This window comes from Haliotis rubra, unplaced genomic scaffold, assembly GCF_003918875.1.
Source record: "Haliotis rubra isolate DU_JTF1 unplaced genomic scaffold, ASM391887v1 Scf627, whole genome shotgun sequence".
NCBI classification, from domain to species: Eukaryota; Metazoa; Mollusca; class Gastropoda; order Lepetellida; family Haliotidae; genus Haliotis; species Haliotis rubra.
Genome location: NW_025767332.1, coordinates 555,873 through 571,515, shown reverse-complemented (window position 1 = coordinate 571,515; position 15,643 = coordinate 555,873). Strand labels below are relative to the sequence as shown.

General features: G+C 38.1%; 1 protein-coding gene across 2 annotated transcripts in view; it reads left to right on the top strand.

Annotated features, from left to right (window-relative positions):
• Window positions 1-15,643, top strand: part of LOC124256399 (dnaJ homolog subfamily B member 6-like) — a 76,907-nt gene that overhangs the window by 31,709 nt on the left and 29,555 nt on the right. The gene's annotated exons all lie outside the window — the stretch shown is intronic.

The following is a 15,643-nucleotide window of genomic DNA, read 5'->3' as shown; positions in this document are numbered from 1 at the left end:
GACTATTCACAGGCAGTCACATTTTGGGGCACACCTGTAATCTATGAATGAAGGTTAAAATCTTGATTATATTTCTTGGTATGTCATCAAAATATCTGTGCATGCAGATTTCACCTAAGTTGTAATGTCTCAAACTTGTGCCGCTTTTGGTTTTCCTTCGACATCAAGCTATTACACACCAATGAAACTGGACTACCGATGATTTCAAAGACTGCTGCTGTTTAACACCACATTACACAGTTTGGTGCTACTGTTGCTCCTGTATCGCTGGTAATACCAGTGAAAAACATAGGACTATTTGTAAGGGCCTATGCAGCTTTGCAGCTTCTACTGTGAGAGATCTATAGAGACCTCCAGTGTACATGGTGAGTTACAATTACACCATTACATAACATTCAGGAAGCTCCCATATCGCGTTTACAATATTGGTCGGTGTCCAAGCCCAGGTGTAAAACATTGGCAAGCACATGTAGACATAACAATAACATGGACTAATGCATGATGGTTGTATTCTTGAAGCAGACATGGTAGAAGAAACACTCACAGATGAAAGCATCCATGGGTGAATCAATATTGATATATGATATATATTTATTCAGTATTTCGGCCTCACAGCCTAGAATACAATTGTATTTGATAGAACGCATGTCACGTGGTGAACAATACAGCAATATTTCTATTCCCATTTACATCTCAATAGAAATACATTTTTAAGGAAAATGGCGAGTGTTTGTAAGTTATCCTCATTATTTGTATTTAATATATTACACAAGAGTGTCACTGAATAGTGCTTAACATTAGATAGGCTTGGGAGATATTTTCATCTCAGGTCATGATAGTTTTTACAAATAAACAGGACGTGGAACTCGTCCTCCATAACGTTAAGATCACATTGCAAACAGAGTGATTTATATACATGTTCATTTTTGTTTCTACGTAGGTGATTAATATTATAATCATGAAGAGATATTCTAAATTTACATAAGGCTCTTAGCAAAGACCTATCCGAGAGACACAATAAATATTTTTCAGGCTGCAACAAAGTCTTAATGCTACTATAATTACTTAAATAGTACGAAGATGATATAAAACTATGCCAATTTTGGCAATCAATATCTCTCAACCGTATAGTTGTAAACAATATAGAATCACCCAAACTTTGTGATAACCAAACGGGGTAAAACCTGTGTAAAATAGCAAATTTCTGAGATTTGACACCCAGTTTTGCTTTCCAGCATCATCTAATTTTTTTAACATTATATAGCATTGGTATGGATATCTAGAACAATTCATATGAAGTATTTTTATTCAGTATTTTATAACCCTTATCTGTGTTGAAACAAACATTGTGTGGCACCCTGTTTCGCCAAGTATAGCCTTATTGGATGCGAATTTGCCAACCTGTAAGAAACGTTTATGATACTGTGTGTGAACTTTTTATATAACTTCAAAGTATCATGTCCCCCATATTTCAGACCCATACAGTAGTATTGGTGAAAGTTTGCTATCAAATATTTTACAAGCTGCTAGAAAGGATATGCAACTATTTTTTCGAAATAATGTGAATAGAGGCATCATTGCATGTGAAGCTTGAGCTGCTAGCGTTTGGCATGCTTTTGCCCAATTTAACGTTAATGAAAATAGAATACCTAGATACTTATAATATGGTATAATGTTTAGATTTATGTTGTTTAGAACTCAGCTTTCACGTTTAGCAACAATGCCTCCATTTCTGAATACAATGACATTAGTTTTATCTAAATTGACTTGAAATCTCCATCTTTCACAGAAAGATTGGAGCACATTTAATTGCTTTTGCAACCCAGAAACAGAATTAGAGAACAGTGAAACATCATCGGCAAACAAATGTGGCATCATATCATAAATATTTTGTGTAACAAACATACCGTGATCACATTTATCACACATTTCAGTCACAAGCTCATTTATGAAAAAGGTGAAAAGTATAGGACTAAGAACACATCCTTGTCGAACACCTGCTGATGTGGTAAAGTTACTTGTTCTTTTTGAGTTTGGTCTCACACATGATTTAACTGATGAATACATATTCTTAAGTATATTCAACATTTTCCCATGACAACCCTTTAGTGCTAGTTTAAATAATAACTTGTTTCTGTCTACATAGTCAAAGGCCTTCTTAAAGTCAATAAATACACAATAAAACCTACCACGTGGTTTGCATAAATATTTAGAGATCAATGCTTGTAGAGTGAATATATTGTCAGTGGTAGAGTAACTAGACCTAAAGCCAGCTTGGGCTTCGGATATTAAGTCGTTCAGTTCTATCCAAACGTTTTTCTAAGACTGTTGTAAATAGTTTTCTAGCATCATCTATTTCTGCAATCGTGATTTCCCCCTGAAAGAAGCTCTTCTGTTACAGGAAAATCTAAACAGGTGTCACATGTATGAGAATCAATATTGTTTGTGCGGGAGACATCTTGTTTATTGTGCTTTTCAAGGGTCAGTTTCCAGTACTTTGTGTAATTCAGTTACAGCCTTTCGGAACTGTTGTTTAACATTTAATGCCCATTTTGTTGTCATATAAATTCAAACTCACCTGAAGAAAGGCATACAATGATGTATATTCATGGAAATAATTGTATTCATTTCAGTTTGAAAAGGGGTTGGGGTAGCCTAATGGTTAAAGTGTTTGCTTGTCATGTTCTAAGAACACGATGCTGTAGTATTCTGACCTCTGGTATTACAACTTCTGTTATCTATAAAACTCCATGATGGAGATCTATAGTCAGTAGGTACATTGTGGTCTTGATACAAGGGGCGGGGAGGTGGCTTAGTAGTTAAAGCATTCGCTTGTCACACCGAAGACCCAGGTTCAATTTCCCTCATGGGTACAATCTGTGAAGTCCATTTCTGGTGCCCCTGCCATGATGTAGCTGGAATATTGCTAAAAGCAGGCGTGGTGGGCAAACTGGCTAAAGCGCCAGGCTTGTGATCCAGCGAGCTTGAGGTGACGGGATTGAGCCCACCTGTGACCGGGGTGTAAAAACCTTGGAGTCACAGTGTTCGGAATAGTGTCTGACCCTCTGACAAATCCGGCAGTTTTGCAACGGTCCGATAGAAGTCCACAACCCACCGGCCCCAGTGTCCGACTGTATATTTCACAATGACTTTGACTGAAGTTGTTATATGTGACATGTGACACTTGTTTGCTGTTTATTTTATCTTAATTTTTCTTATGTTTGTTAATAATTTCAATGCCAATTATAAGAAATGTTAAATCTGAAATGTGTTTAATTTTATTCTATGGGTCCTGTGAATTTTCAATGGGTCAGACAGACATCTTAAACTTACAGGACCCAATGTCCTGTTACTTTGAAACACCATTTGTGAACACTGGAGTCAACTTTGTGTGCAGACTCTTTCAGCATGTTCAGTGTTGTCACAACCCCTAGTGTACAGTACACAACCCTGTGCACTTAAAAGAACCCACGAATCCATTGGTATATGACCAGATGGTGGCCACATGAATATATGCAAACACCTAGTTGTGGGTACAGCAACATGCAGTAAACTTGGACAAACTACTGTGACTACGTGTCCCAGTCCACCCAGCTGTGAATGGGTACCTCGTAAGGATAGGAAAGCCACACTAACTCGGTGCGCCTAGTGCTGCAAGAGTTGTATGCTCCCCAGGAAGTTGAGATTGATAATACAATGTGCCGTTGAGATTGACATCCAGTGATCGAGGGAAAAAACAAAGCGCCTTTTCAGCAGCTGAGCTGGATATCTGCGATATACAAATGTATGTATGTATGTATGTATGTAAAACTAAAACTAACTCACAACGATATGGCATTAGAAGCGGAATGATTCAGTCTCAAAGAAGGCAGATATCCAACATTTCTTGATGTTATTCTGTGGATGCATGTGGTGGGTTGGACATGATACAGCCCAGGATGACATGAAGTTAACTGGTGATTGTGTTGCAGCTGGATGCACCAAAGGTGGACTGGAAACGGATAAGTGAGGAATTAGCATCCATTTTGATTGATGATTGATGCTGGACAGACAGTCAATTATTTAGTAAATGTTAAACATGTCAATAGGAAGTTAGACTCAAGTTTTATGATGTTCTCTGCTCCAAGAATTTAAAGAAAACCCAATATTTTCATGTGACTAGTAAAAGTCGGTGAAAAAAGGTTTTCTTTAAAGATCTTTTGAGTAGTATGTACCTCCATCTAGCAATGCCCAAAGATAACATTTATGCATCACATCTTGCATTTAGTTGTCTTGGTACCACATGCACATGCATTATCTTTGGTATGTTTTACATATTAATGGGATGATGTCTCTTCAGTTTACTGAACGTGTGCTAACAAGAAGAAATTGCTCCAGTCTCAGTTTTCTGGGATAGGTGAATGTTTCAATGCTATTTCTATACTATGGCTCATTCAGCTCTTTACCCACCAGCTCAAGGCAATTTGGCTCATTCATAATCTCTATGATTCATCAAGTATCTCTGAGAAATTGTCTAATTCTCTGAAAGGACAGAAGTTCCTGGCTGTTAGGCCTGCAAGTAAAACCATATGTCTCGCTCCACCATGTCTACAGTCATGCCTGTGAATCACTTCATCTTCCCCTTGCTGGTATTCCAAGTTCTATCAAGTCTCTTGAACAATATACAAGGAACCATGTCTGATCTTTAGATGTAGACCTTTGTCAGAGTAGAACAAGACAGGGAATCCCAAAGAGCTTGTACCTCAAACAGGATGATTGCTTTTGATAGGTTTGGCTTCTCATTGTTGGTCTAAAAGTTGTGAAATATTTCTGAAGGATACAGTTGTTTTTGTAATACTAATGCAGCAATTTGATTGTGGATGTTGCAAATGTACAGTATGTGACTTTAGCATCTGGTCCTAGTCTGTCATAAAGACCCCGAAGCAAATATATCCAAGAAATCCCACTCAAGTCTAGAAAATGTGGCAAGTCTAGATTTCCACAGCTTCTGAAAATGAAGAAAGTCTCAGGGATCCTTTTCATTATATTTTTATTTATTTTTACTATGAGCTCTTTTTCTGTTAAATCTGTTCATTTCAGAGACTATAGTTGTTAATTTACATCTGGTCCATGACTAAGGTCTCGCAAGCTTTGCTTGTCTAAACATTGACACTAACTAATGGGAATAATGTCAAGTTCTTGTTCTGTACAACTGACCAGTAGGTGAACTGTTTTAGAAACATTCTACAAGTTGTAAGTAATACAAATGACAAGTCTTTATGGATGATCATCTTCGTTATTGTGTAATATAAGTATCTATACCGAAATGTCACTATTACACCATAAACAAGTTGATCATCTTCGTTATTGTGTAATATAAGTATCTATACCGAAATGTCACTATTACACCATAAACAAGTTGATCATCTTTGTTATTGTGCAATATAAGTATCTATACCGAAATGTCACTATTACACCATAAACAAGTTGATCATCTTCGTTATTGTGCAATATAAGTATCTATACCGAAATGTCACTATTACACCATAAACAAGTTGATCATCTTTACTATTACACCATAAACAAGTTGTGCATTGTATATAAGTATCTATACCGAAATGTCACTATTACACCATAAACAAGTTGATCATCTTCTTTATTGTGCAATATAAGTATCTATACCGAAATGTCACTATTACACCATAAACAAGTTGATCATCTCCGTTATTATGCAATATAAGTATCTATACCGAAATGTCACTATTACACCATAAACAAGTTGGTCATCTTCTTTATTGTTATAAGTATCTATACCAAATCTTGTTTTGATCATCTTCTTTATTGTGTAATATAAGTATCTATACCGAAATGTCACTATTACACAATAAAGAAGTTGATCATCCATAAAGACTTGTGATTCGTAGGAATAGTAGGTGTTTGCACCAGACTGCAATCTGAAGAATGTGAACTCCCAATAATAACATTCCCAGATGGACGATTAATATTTGTATCTGCATTTGTCTTAGGACCTACTAGGATTTATCCAATACCATTTGAGTCAACTGGATGAATGTTTTAACCTTAAAAGTGATACACTGTTTTGTCACCATGTTGCACACTTATTATTTGTTTCCCAGTTTTTTATATTACCCAGTAATCATGCTGAATGAGCCAAGAACAGTGCTAGGTGTGGAATGCAATGGACAGTTTAGGGATAGATGATATCTTGTTTGCTTGTTGAACAACATGTTATTTATCTCATCGAGTAATGTCACAAAGTATATATTTTTAGCCATTAACGTCACAGGTCACAAGATAAAGTCAACATGTTATTTGATAAGAAACTTCAAATGTTATATTATGTATCTTTTTAATGTTTTTTTCTTTCTTGTCATGATTGATCATAGTGTCATTCAGACAGGCTCAAAGTATTTCTGGCAGATATTGATTTTTCACTTAAATGAAATACTGATTTTATGCTTTCAGATAAAAATTCTTTTCTTTTTTAACCTTTTCTTTCTGAAAGTCTAAAAATTGGACGTGTCAGCATTTTATCTATTTCGCTGTAGGATAGTTGTGTGATAGGATGGTCGTGTGATGGCTTACGGATAATGTTTTTAATCTAATTTAAACTTTTGAAATGTTCGCAAAGGTTGTTCATTTCACATGTTTCAGGGATTCTGTTTTTGCTGGTTTAGTTGAGGTTTAACATTTGCTTAGAGGGTGAAGATCAGAAACAGGGAACAGCAATTAGTCACAACACATAATTTAACACCATGAAGAGCAGCTGGAAATCAACACTAAATGTGTTTTCTAGGTACCGTCTCTTTTAATTACCAGCAAGCCACCAGTTTTTATGAGTCACTGAAGATTGATCTCAGCTGACCTACACGCTTACACTTTTATTTATTCTCTTGGCTGGCATCGTTTTAGATGGTAATGTTCTATCCTTTTTATGATCATCTCTGAGTGTGTCAGTTGGCATTTCCTGCTAGCTGCTTAAGATGGACAGTTAGCATTTGATTACCTAGCAGAAATTTATGAGTTTATTATTCATGGTGGGAAAAAGAAGAGATACAAAGACTGATTCATCCAGTTTTTGACATGATGCATCATTCCGGTAGGTGTGATGGAAGAATTTTATATACCCCAAAATAGTGTTTCTTCATGGCTGCCAATTACCTGGGGGTGGTGCAGTAGCCTAGTGGTTAAAGCGTTTGCTCATCACCACAAAGACCTGGGTTTGATTCCCCACATGGATCAATGTGTGAGAGCCATATCTGTGCCCCTGCCCTGTAGTGGTGTTCCGATTAATTGAAATAATCGAAGATTGGTCGCAGTGACCAAACGACCAAGCAATCGATCACATTTACTCGTAATCGAACACAAACGATTTTGGAACTACTGTTTTAGTGTTTGAAACACTTGATGATGGAACATATCTTTGAAGTTGTCAGGGCCTAAAAACTTGTTTAATTCTTAGAAAACACACTTCACTAACTGAAAAGTCATGACTGAATATTTCTTGAAGACTCCAGGAAGTTTATGTTCATGATATATTAGTCATCACTTTAAGAAGCGAGTTGCATCATGTTATACATATCTGCAATAACAACGTGGATAGGAAAATCTGAAAAATGACGCTAACCAATTTTTTTTGATTATTGTTCGTTGGTAATGAAGCAATCATCAATTGTGAGATTTCAGCCAATTCCCAGCACTACTGCCCTGATGTTGCAGGAATATTGCTAAAAGCGGAGTAAAACTGTATTCATTCACTGAGACTATCTAAAACCCTTCTCGTTAAAGTCAAAATGGATTGGTACAATCAGACCTTTTTTCACGACAATTTCATTCTTTCCACTCCTCTTGGATTAATGTTTCTCCAAATATTAACCAAGGGAGTCTCGAGGCCCGTGTGGCCAACATTTTGCGGGTGATAAATTGAATGGTTTGAATCCGATTGTGGTTCTTCGTCTATCAGCAGCAAATGTAAACTCGTTGTTTTGATCATCATGTACAACATCTGTGTCATGGGCATCATCTAACAAAAGCTAACTGTTCACTTTATGTAGTAGCCATTCAACTAGCTATGACTTCCAAGATATTTTTATGGATTAAACTTCTTTTTTAATTTCTCTCACAATGTTTCGAGACCATTCCAGGTCCCTTCATCAGGTGAACTGGCAGTTAGGACTATGACGTCGTCACTATGACGTCATAACTGAGTTATGATGTCACAATGCAAGTGACATCACAGTACACTAGGGAGAGTACTGTATAAGTGAGTAAATAAGAGTCTACTATTCTTTTTGGAAAGCCTGCTATCAAGGAACCTTTGTGTTATTAGCAGTTGTTGTGTATTAGCATGAATTTCATCATTATGTAATTAACTCTTCAAACTCACTTATACAGTACTCTCCCTAGTGTACTGTGATGTCACTTGCATTGTGACGTCATAACTCAGTTATGACGTCATAGTGACGACGTCATAGTCCTAACTGCCAGTTCACCTGATGAAGGGACCTGGAATGGTCTCGAAACGTTATGAGAGAAATTTAAAAAGAAGTTTAATCCATAAAAATATCTTGGACATCAATGTACAACTTCTAAATGCCACTGAAAGACATAGCTATGAATTGCCAGTGTTGATTCAAAGCTGTGTGTTTCAGAGGCACCCCTCGAAGTAATTGAGTCCTGGGGTGTATGACGCTTGCTACTATCATATGTTGGGCCTCAAAATCAGCAGCATTTAACTTTAAGGTGCCTGGACTTTGATGCATGATTTCAAACTGGTTCAAGTAAAATTTCCATAAGCTTTTAGGTATTTTGTGTGGCATGCTTTAGTATCCCAGGGTGTCCTTTTTAGTTGGGATCACCTGACACTTGTAATGACAGTGGGTTATGTGTTTGAAGCTTTTGAACACAGTAGTAGGCAGACGTCTACTTTTATGGGGCAAGTAGCTGGCATGCACAATTAAGCAAGTGAATAGGGGACAGCAGCCATACAGTCTGTCCTGTAATAAAATTGCGACATTAGATACGACTGCCCCTGTGTGATCAGTGGAGCATGTTATTGTTGTCAGAGCAGGCACACTTCTAACCACTAGTGAGGACGTCATGGCTCACCAGCCACTTCAGTGCATGACGGGATGGAATGATGCTGTAGGGCTCGGTTGTCTGAAGCACAGCAATTCACTGTGCAGATTTGTGTCCCTTATAGTTATACACATACGTAACCTATTATCATAGGTTTGAATTTTGGTTTTCCCCAATAACAATTATGCTTTGTTTGTCAACACCATGACCGTGCCATGGGTTTCACCAGAGTGGTCATGTCTGAGGACTCACTCACTCACTCACTCACTCACTCACTCATGCCTATGTTTTAAGGGGGTCTTTGCTCTTGCTCTTTGGCAGTCCCATCTAAATTGATAGAATCCCTAAACATTGCTTTGATTGCCTACCAGTTGATTGTTGATGATATAGATCAGTTTAGCATTTTAGTTTTTCCCTAATTACACAGAGACAGTGTATTACTGCCAGCGTCTACAACTGCTCAAAATAGGGAGCATTCTTTGGAACACAGCACCCATTTAAGCTGCACATTGTATCCTGATAGGGCCTTTCTGTATTATATGAGTGAGTCGGGTTTTAAGCCACTTTTAGCAGTATTCCAGCAGTATCATGGCAGGGGACACCAGAAATGGGCTTCACACATTGTACCCATATGGGGAATCGAAACCCAGGCCTTCGGCGTGATGAGCAAACGCTTTAACCACTAGGCTACCCCACTGCCCCTGCCTTTCATGAATATTTGAGCTGATATCTGATAAAAGTTCCAAGGTATGATGGCAGATAAAATCTATGGGAAAAGCTCAGCATATTTCCCATGAATACTTAACATCTCTAATCATTCTTATCATATTATTTTTACCCTGAAAATTAGCAGAGAACTGTTATTAAAAACACTAGAAAGATCTGACATTTCACAAACTTAATTGCCAAAATCCTGAACGTGATGTTTAACCTCACCTCACCTCAGCTTTGTATTCTGTCCGGTAATGTCACATTTCTCAACTCTGGCAACAGATGGTATGTCAAAGTTTTTAATCAGACAAGTGTTTACCTCCTTAACAAAAGGAAACTTTGTAACTGTCAGTCACTTATAGGCCTTACGTATCCCACATCTAATAAATAGCGTTGGGCTACTGATTTTGTGTGAGGATTGTTCTAATGTAACATGTCCTTTTGCATCTCATGGGTATATGCATATGGATGACATTTTGATATATTGATCATACAATAATTTACTGGATTCCCAATGACTGTTATTGTACAGCGATATGCTGACAAGTTTTTACATTAGGTAAATCAGACCTCTTATCGAGACATTAAACGCTGTTTGCTCATTGGTGTTTCAGTTAAATTCCTGTGGGTCTTTGGGCTGAGAGATAAACATTGACAGATGTGCCAGAAGGAAATGTATCCTGGCTAAAGAGAAGTACAAATTGTCAGGCAAATTTACATCCTAGCGTATTTTAGCGTTGCATTCTATATCCCTGTATGCCCACAATCTCATCACAATTCTTGTGAATTGTGCGCTTTTGTTGTTCAGTCATCTGAGGTGCTGGCTTTGCCGTGCAGACTTGCTTCCCTTAGTAGCACAAGCATATGCTGATTACAGTTTAAATCCTATAATGTGTGACGATTTAGAACATAGTTTGTCAGATATCCACGTCACGCCGAAGACCCCGGTTTGATTCCCCCATGGGCTCTCTTCCCTCATCATGGTTACTTGCTAGAATATATAACGCAAATGCTGTTCAAAGTAGCATCAATAACACTCTCTTTCAGAAGTTACCTGAAGCACTATTAATGTGAGCTGCCCGACACTGTCCAGAATGAATACTTTTATCTCATGATGAATTAGATATTGACCATGTTGACATGTAAAATTGGGGCGGTAGGGTAGCCCAGTGGTTAAAGCGTTAGCCTGTCACTCCGAAGACCTGGGTTCGATTCCCGACATGGGTACAATGTGTGAAGCCCATTTCTGGTGTCCCCTGCCATGATTTTGCTGGAATATGGCTAGAAGCGGCATAAAACCAAACTCACTATTGTTATAATTATATTAGGATACTGCATGTCGAAGTTAAAATGGTTCTTTCTTGTAAAAAGTGTTGAAATAGGTGGTTTAAACAGATCAACCAAACAAGATCAGCTCCTTCTGAATGGAAGTACAGTTGTACATGGAGTGCATTTTGTCTACTCAAGTTTTGATCTAACAAGGCCAGCTAGTATAGGCATAATGTGTGAGGTTCTGTTGTTAGAGGGGTACTTGTATGATGTAAATAGACGTGCTCTGGTGCCATTCATGGAATGTGTAGTTTGGGATTATATATCTCTTGTGGAACATTTACGGTTATGCATGGCTTCAACAAGTTCTATAGTGAAAAAAACACTTTGGCGGTGTTGACGTCAACTGATCATGTTTAATACTATTGATAAATAGTTCTAGCTCACCAGGTATGTTTAAACTAAGGCTGTAATGATTCACTCGCATATTCGTGAATCAAACCGTAGCCCTTCATGAATTCAATTCATTATTCGTGGTCACCAGAACCGAATATTAACGAATATTTACGATTTTTTTAAGGGAGCATGGTTTACTTGAACCCTTATGTCCTTTCCAAAGTGAGATATGCAAGAATGGAACATGTACTAGCATTGCAGAAGTGCAAGTCATGTTAGTTTGCCAAGACTGCACATGGTACTGTCCGACTATAACTATTACATACCAAATTTGAGTGTCATGAGATCACTGATTATTGCTGTGACAAATCGAACTGTCAACATGGGCGTTCCATATTGTGCATCAATCACTTAACTACAATATTGTATTCATGAATAATTATTCGTATTCGTTACCCAATATTCATGATACATATCATATTCGCCACATGTGTATTTGTTACAGCCCTAGTTTAAACTACATGTGCTCTATGTTGATTCTGTTTGGGTATAGCAACAGTAGTCTGGCTCGCAGTCCTGAGCTGCATTATTTACCTTTTTTACCTGCCCTTTCTACGATGCTACAGCCTGAAATGAAGCAAGACTTGATTCCATCAGGTTCAGGGCGGTGGGGTAGCCTAGTGGTTAAAGCGTTGGCTCGTCACGCCGAGGACCCGGGTTCGAATCCCCACGTAGGCACATTGTGTGAAGCCCATTTCTGGTGTCCCCCGCCGTGATATTGCTGAAATATTGCTAAAAGCGGCGTAAAACAATACTCACTCACTCCATCAGGTTCAGGTTCCCAATCCACAAAGCGTTCATAGTGCTACATACCCGTGAAGATCCGGGTTAGAATTGATCTTCAGTAACCCTTGCTTGTCGTAACTAATTCGACTAACGGGGTCCAAACATATCCCAATTGTGTGGATCGATGCTCATGCTGTTGATCACTGAATTGTCTGGTTCAGACCGATTATTTACAGACTGCTGCCATATAGTTTGAGTCTAGCTTAGTGTGGTGTAAAACTAAACTCACTCACTCATAGTACTACGACGTTTGTAAGCCTATATCAAGTCGTAATTTCACAAATATTTTGTGGATTGAGTCCCAAGTTTTGAATCTCATTGGGGGCTCACTTCTAACCATTAGCGTCTCCTTTCAATTTAAAAGGAATTCTTTGTCTCTATCAAAATAATTATTATATTTATTCAGAGACTATGTGTTACTCTGTAGCAACAGGTTGGCGAGACACTTTTTTGGTTAGGGTTATGTTAGAATTCTATTGACTTCAGTTGATAATATTTGACAGCAAGAGACACATGGGTGAGATTCTATTTATCATTCCTGAACATTATTCTAACAGTGAATCTCAGCATGTGTTCTGAGAGCAGATGTATGAAGATGTTCAGAAATTTTCAAATATCCATGGGTTGCCTAGGATATTTTTGCTTTTATCAATGAATCTTAACACCTTTCTGCTTCGAAGACACAAACGTGAGATTCTATTTTTAGTTCATTATCATTCTGCTAACATTTTTAGTTTGTAACCATTATTAGCCAGTGTCTAAGGTAAATAAATTCCAGCTTGCCAGCCTCAATAGCAGAGAGATTAATGATTATTGTGAAGTAACAGTAACCAGTGATGTAACACTGCCCTTCAAACCTTCAATGTGTACAGTGAAACATTGAATTAACTGCAGTGACAAAGAATAAAATATATAGAGAATCTCACCCAAGTGTCTTCTGATATCAATTATATCAACACGAGTTGATAAAGTTACAAATATCCGAGGGTTGAAATATCTAACTTGTTCATCATACCAGCTTCTAATTGTTATTTTGAATCCCCAAACGGGCACAATGTGTGAAGCCCATTTCTGGTGTCCACCCTTGATATTGCTGGAATATTGCTAAAAGCGGTGTAAAACCCAACTCACTCACTCACTCACTCTAATTGCTATTTAAGACGATGTCAGTTATAATAGACTTGCTTTGGCTTTTTGGAAATATTAGTTTTAGGGTGTGTATGACCAACTACTGCCTAACAGCTTCCAGGAGATATGATCTTCATATGATACATGTTTGAAAACCATGATGCTCTGTCATTTTTTCCCCACTTTCATCGGTGATGGATAGAGTGTTGCTTCCTCCTGTCATCTTGTTTAAGGAAAACCCAGAGTTACACATGTGAAAACCCATACATCATAGTTGTAGTTCATGGAGTATTTACATGGGCGTCACTGGGCGTTCCGCTATCTCTAGAAATTACTTGCACTTGAATTAACATTTAAGTAGCAACCAGGAAAATATTCTGTTTTTTATTTACATAGAATAGATAGCAACCAGCAATATATTCTGTTTTTGTTTATACAGATTATACAGCTTGATTCATTGAGTACACTTTCATGATCGAAGTTTTTAAGTTAATATAAGTCCATTTATCTAAGGTTAGTGTCATTCAGGAAGGACTATTGAGGTTTTCCAGTGGACTTCACTTTACCATTGTTTATTGTTTAACGCCACACTCAGCAGTTTCCCAGCTTTATGGCGGCTTTCTGTAAATAATCAAGTCTGGACCACACTATTCAGTGATTGACATCATGAGCATCGAGGTACCAAATTGCGATATGATGACAAATTGTATCAACCAAGTCAGTGAGTTTGACCACCCGATCTGGTTTGTTGCCTCTTACGACAAGCATCGGTTGCTGAAGACCAATTTCAACACAGATCTTCACTGGTAGGAAACGGGAGTTGAATGAAGAGGAGGCAACAAATACATGCATGATCAATGAAATTGTGATTTTCTTTTAATAAAACATTGTTAGATATGAAATGGGGGTCCCAGACACATAAATATTATTATTAATACTGTTATTTTATTGTGTATCATGATCATCACATTGTAACTGTAATTATATTGCAAATAATACCATAACCCAGCTAGTAGCAAACTCGGTGATAACACATTGTCACTTGATTGGAATTTTTACAAAAAGTATTTAGACTTTTTCTGCGTCCCTCTGGACGCTCTAATATATTTTGTTGCATCCATTGTCAATTTTTATGCATACAGGCTGCAGGAATTTGTGTCCTCTAAATCCCTGCTATCAAGAGGTATATTACTACAAAGTGTGTTGTGAGAACCCAAGTAATGACCAGTGATGATGAAATCCTGACTTAAGCTCTGCACGTCTCTATTCCTGTAGTTGTTGTCTGTGGACCTGAATGTGTGGTATAAATATTGTGTAGGGAGACCAGATGTTGAGTGTATTGATGATTGGCTGGGGCAGTGGTAATGTACCTAGTCATGTTTACCCAGCTGTGTGGCGGAGTTGTCAGAGACTCATCTTCCCAGTCATCAGGCTGGGTGCGATGCTCACAGTAGGTGTGGAGTAGAAGGAAGCTTCACCTACCTCCGGGGATAGCCAGGTCTGATGTGGCTGTGATGTTGCGGGATCCAGCTGAAAACCTCACTCACTCACTCACTCACTCACTCACTCACTCACTCACTCACTCACTCACTCACTCACTCACTCACTCACTCACTCACTCACTCACTCACTCACTCACTCACTCACTCACAGTACTTTTGCCTTGAGTAGACTATGCAGACATTAAGAGCAGTGGTGTGACAGACCTGATTGTATTCCAGGCACATAGTCATGTAACACAGCAGAGAAGTGCAGCTTCAACCTGACTGTGCATATGTTAAGGTTGCTTGTGTTTAATTTGTGCTGTTTGTTGCCATTTACTGATCAGGATGAACAAGTCATTGTGAAGACAAAGTCCAGTTAAATGAGTCTTTCTGTTTTGTGGGGTTAGCTTTCTCTAGCTCATATAAACCAATGTGAGGACTAAAATCTACTACAGAAGCTTCAGTGTTCACAGCAAGATTAGACGCAACCACCCGTCATCTAGTTCTTAAACTACTACTGCCGTGCCTGCCCACTGGCAGTAAGAGCTCCTCACACTGATAACCCATTTGCAGAGCATTCGAACTATCATTGCCACAAGGCAGGCCACAACCATGAATTTCCTGATCTCGCAACAGCAACGTACGTTTGACTTTGATGACAAGTGATGACTTTCTCGACATGGCTCCTCCTCCCCTGATGAATTATGTTATTTGTTTAAAAATTTAGATTC